General features: G+C 43.3%; 1 long non-coding RNA gene across 1 annotated transcript; it reads right to left on the reverse strand.

Moving 5' to 3' along the window:
- Nucleotides 1–3949: 3949 nt before the first annotated feature.
- LOC110524566 (uncharacterized) lies at nt 3950–4908 on the reverse strand. Its single transcript, XR_002473612.3, has 2 exons — nt 4828–4908; nt 3950–4625 (listed from the first exon to the last, which is right to left on the reverse strand). It is a non-coding gene; the product is annotated as an uncharacterized LOC110524566 (long non-coding RNA).
- Nucleotides 4909–5336: the final 428 nt, after the last annotated feature.

Here is a 5336-nt window from a genome sequence, read left to right on the forward strand (position 1 = left end):
CATCTGTTTTCTATTTCATATACAGTATACACTACATGACCAAAGGTATGTGGACACCTGCTTGTCGAACATCTAATTCCAAAATCATGGTCATTAATATGGAGTTGGTTCCCACCTTTGCTGCTATAACAGCCTCCATTCTTCTGGGATTGCTTTCCACGAGATGTTGGAACATTGCTGCAGGGACTTGCTTCCATTCAGCCACGAGTATTAGTGAGGTTGGGCACTGATGTTGGCCGATTAGGCCTGGCTTGCAGTTGGCGTTCCAATTCATCCCAAAGGTGTTCGATTGCTTTGAGGTCAGGGCTCTGCAGGCCAGTCAAGTTCTTCTACTACAATCTCGACAAACCATTTCTGTATGGACCTCGCTTTGTGCACAGGGCATTGACATGCTTAAACAGGAAAGGGCCTGCCGCAAACTATTGCCACAATGTTGGAAGCACAGAATCGTCTAGAATTTCACAGCCACAGACTATTTGTCCTCCACCAAACTTTACAGTTGCCACTATGCATTGGGGCAGGTAGTGTTCTCCTGTAATCTGCCAAACCCAGATTTGTCTGTCGGACTGCTAGATGGTGAAGTGTGATTCATCACTCCAGAGAACACATTTTGTCCAATGTCAGCTCCAGCTGACGCTTGGCGATCTTAGGCTTGTGTGGGGCTGCTTGGCCATGGAAACCCAATTCATGAAGCTCCCGACTAACAATTATTTTGCTGACGTTGCTTCCAGAGGCAGGAACTCGGTAGTCAGTGTTGCAACTGAGGACGGAAGATTTTTACTCGCTTCAGCAGTCCCGTTCTGAGCCTGTGTGGCCTACCACTTTGCGGATGAGCTGTTGCTCCTCCAAGACGTTTCCACTTCACAATAACAGTAGTTATAGTTTACCTGGGCAGCTCTAGCAGGACAGAAATTTGATGAACTGACTTGCTGGGAAGGTTCCAACCCATAATTAAATATGGCAATGTACTGTACAGACACATCCAGAATGATTGGCACCCTTGATAAAGATAAGCAACAAAATACTGTATAAAATAGTTAATACAAATACTGATCTATACACTTGGGTCCTCTACCAGGCAAGTGGTGTTCGGGTTTTAATTGTTGCCAGTGTGTAATTGGCATTTGTCTCTTCATTTGAGTTCTTTGCCTTTCCCCATGGTGAAACAGGAAGCCATGAAAGGCCACAATATAGTTCCTTAAACTAAGATTAATTTTAAAAAGTAGAATGTTAATGCAGTATAACGATGTACTCAGAGTCAGGAAGCAAGTTAACGTTGCGTTATGGTAATGAGCTTGAGGCTGTATTCACGATCCCGGATCCGGGATGGCTAAGTGCAAGAGGCCTAGGAACTGTGGGTTAACTGCCTGTTCAAGGGCAGAACGACAGATTTGTACCTTGTCAGCTCGGGGGGTTGAACTTGCAACCTTCCGGTTACTAGTCCAACCCTCTAACCACTAGGCTACCCTGCCGCCCAGAGCACTACGCTGGGGCCATAAGGAGCAGCCTGGTAACGTAGAGGCCAGAAAGGGAGCACACGTGACATGTATAGTACATTTTATTAATTTTAATTATAAGAATCATTAGGGGTGCCAACAATTTTGACACCTTTCTTTTGGGGATTTAAAAAAAAAACGTGTTAAATAAATCTATCTAAGCAACGATTTTACTATAAAATAATATGATTCCCCTCCCCTTGCATACAAAAGGCCTACAGCTCAGTATTTTTTGCTCATCTTTGTCAAGGGAGGCAATAATTCCAGATGTGACTGTACAGTGCATTCGGAAAGTATTCAGACCCCTTCACTTTTTTCACATTTTGTTATGTTACAGCCTTATTCGAAAATTTATTAAATACAAAAAATCCTCATCAATCTACACAAAATAACCCAAAATGACAAGGAAAAAGCAGGTTTTTACACCACCTGTGGTAAATTCAATTGATTGGACATGATTTGTAAAGTCAGACACCTGTCTGTATAAGGTCCCACAGTTGACAGTGAATGTCAAAGCAAAAACCAAGCCATGAGGATTGTGTCGAGGCACAGATCTGGGGAAGGGTACCAAAAAATGTCTGCAGCATTCACCTCCTCGGCTTTCGTGCCTCTCCAGGGGGCAAATACTTCTCAAAGTTGGACCTTCGGAACACCTACCATCTGGTTCAGGGACAGGAAGGAGACGAATGGAAGACAGCTTTTAAAGCATGGCTAGCAGGCACTATGAGTGCCTTGTTATGCCATTCAGACTGATCAATGCTCCCGCAGTTGTCTAGGCCCTAGTCAACAACATGCTCCATGACATGTTGAACAGGTTCGTGTTTGTCTACCTTGACGACATCCTTGTTTTTTCCCGTTCAGTTCAAGAACTTGTCCTCCACGTAAGACAGATCATCATTAGTCATTTAGGTCAACATTGGATCATTCAGAGATCCTCACTGAACTTCTGGAGAGAGTTTGCTGCACTGAAAGTAAAGGGGCTGAATAATTTTGCATGCCCAATTTTTCAGTTTTTGATTTGTTAAAAAAGTTTGAAATATCCAATAAATGTCGTTCCACTTCATGATTGTGTCCCACTTGTTGTTGATTCTTCACAAAAAAATACAGTTTTATATCTTTATGTTTGAAGCCTGAAATGTGGCAAAAGGTCGCAAGGTTCAAGGGGGCCGAATACTTTCGCAAGGCACTGTATATAAAGACATCTCAGAGTCTGGGACCGGCAGTTGCCCGCGGAACAGCTTGGCTTGTTACTTTTGAAATAAAGCCTATTCTGAACTCACAAACTCCAGTGTTTAAGATATATTTTTAAGAACTATTTCCACGACACTATTCACTCAGTTCAACTGTTCCATCTCCTACCGTCCGGGGTCCAAGAATGTGAAGCCGGATGCGCTCTCACGCCTCTATAGCCCCGCTGCTACACCGTTGGACCCAGAGACCACCCTCCCTACCTCTTGTCTAGTGGCTGCGCTCATCTGGGGTATAGAGAACCAGGTCCGTGAGGCGCAGCATTCCCTGGGTGGGGGGGCGGCTAACCGGATGTTTGTCCTGGACTCTGCCCTGTTCCCCGGTCCTGGAATGGGCTCGTTCCTCCAGACTTGCCTGCCATCCTGGCTCCTGTCGGACCCTGGCCTCTAATGACGTTTTTGGTGGCCCACCATAGTTCCTGATGTCTCCGTGTTCGTCGCCGTCAGCACTGTGTGTGCTCAGAATAAGACTGCAGCAAGCTCCGTCTGCCACCTGTTCCTCAATGCCCCTGGTCTTTATATATCCCTGGACTTCGTTACTGGTCTCCCTCCATCAGATAGCAACACCACCCCTCTTCTCAAGACCACCACCAGGTATCTGCGACAGGCGGACCGCCACCGGACCCCTGCACTCCGCTATCGTCTCGGGCAGAGGCTATGGCTGTCCAGTATACTCCGGGTGGATTCCCATGAACTTTCCCCCCATTTTATCTGCCTTTTCCAAATCTCTAAGATTCTTAGCCCCTCTGCTGCTCGTCTTCTGTTGCCCCGCACCCTCAGTATACATCCCAACTTTCACATGTCTAGGATTAAACTTCTGTCTTACAGCCCTTTGTCTCCTGATTTCTGTTTGTCTGTTGCCATTTCGTCTTGTTTCATTTTGGTTCTGATCTTTCTGCCTGCCCTGACCCTGAGCTGTCTTCCGTCCTGTACCTGTCGGACCTGGTTACAAACCCGTGCCTGTCCTTTGCCTGCCCCCGTGTTATAATAAATTATCTGAGAACTGAACCATCTGCCTCCTGTGTCTGCATCTGGGTCAAAACCTTTTTTTGCTTTGTCATTATGGGGTATTGTGTGTAGATTGATGAGGGGAATAAGGCTGCAATGTAACACAACGTGGAAAAAGTCAAGGGGTCTAAATACATTCCCGAATGCACTGTATTTCCTGTTGGACATACATTATTAAGAGTAACACATTTACACACATTTATCATAAATGTTTTTATTAGCTAGAATTTCAAGTGGTGACAATATCACAGACACTATCAAGAATGCAAGATCATCTTGATAGTGTATTTTCCCAAATTACACATGTAACTGAAAAATACATTTTACAAATGTTTAAAAATTTAGGTTTTGGAGAAAATCTCTGGCTTGGATTGCAGAATGGATTATTTTTCAGACATCTGTACTGCCTTATCTTCTGTTATTGGTTTACTTTGAGTAAAAACGTCAAATGTTGTTTTAGGCTTGTGATCTTTTCCCTGGTCATCCACCCAGATCTCTCCTGACTTGGCATACTTGATGGCTTTGTTAGCGGTGATGATGAAGGATCTAGGCTGTTCAATTAAATTAACCGCCTTGTAGTTTTCGAAGAGATATCCATTGTCTGTTTTTCCAGTGACAAACATGACCTCGAAGGCAGGGCAGTCGATGTAGTCTCTCGCTGGGATGAATTGGATGGAAACGTCTTTACTGCGAGCGAAGTTCAACGTTGATGCTGTTGTAGCTTTGGCATGGACGTCCTTGAGCCCTATACTGATTTCTCCACCAATGTCAACAGTGGTGTCTTGGAGTTCCAACTTGGACTTTTTGCAGAAAATCTTAATGTTGTCGTCTGTTGCATTGGCAATGTGGGTACCTGTATTTCCCATTGCTGCAGCTGTGAGAAACATAATTATTTGATGAACAGTACACTAACAAAAATGTGATTGTTGTGATCTGTGAACTGACACTTTTAAACCACTGTAATCAAGTATTCAAGTGTAAAAAGCAGATATGCATAGAGAAGGAAAATGGGACAGAGAGGATTAATAAAGATAACACATCTGGATGAATTGGACAATTAGAAGAAGACTACTCACCTGGTTGGATTCAAAATCAGGTGATGAACTGAAGAGAGGTTTCAGAGTGTGATTCAGGAGCAATACCTCTATCTAGACACATCACTGGGTTTATATAGATCACATTCTTCCTCTTTTTATCAGATTCTTGAGAAACAAGAAGTCTTGTCATGTCCTGATAAGGATTAAATAATCTCCTGTTCTTCATTATCATTTGACTCTGTTATGAAAAACAAGTTGCTGCCAAAGTTTCAGAACTTGACTGCTGTACATTAGGGTTACATATTCAATCTAACTGTCATCAGTTGTTACCTATGTGGGGTGGTCCATTTGAGATAAAACATACATTTGGAAGTGGAAATCACTTTATATTATAAGATGTGAGTGCAATTTGACATTTATCTCAGTTGAATGTGGCGTTTATGACAACTGGGTAGTTATTTTCAGTTGTGTGACAGTTGGGCAGTGACTTTTTTTCCAAGTGACTGAATTTATTGCTTGAAGAAACTTAATTATTTTTTTTGTTTTTT

This window comes from Oncorhynchus mykiss, chromosome 5 (assembly GCF_057628025.1).
Source record: "Oncorhynchus mykiss isolate SJ-2025 chromosome 5, ASM5762802v1, whole genome shotgun sequence".
Classification (NCBI taxonomy): Eukaryota; Metazoa; Chordata; class Actinopteri; order Salmoniformes; family Salmonidae; genus Oncorhynchus; species Oncorhynchus mykiss.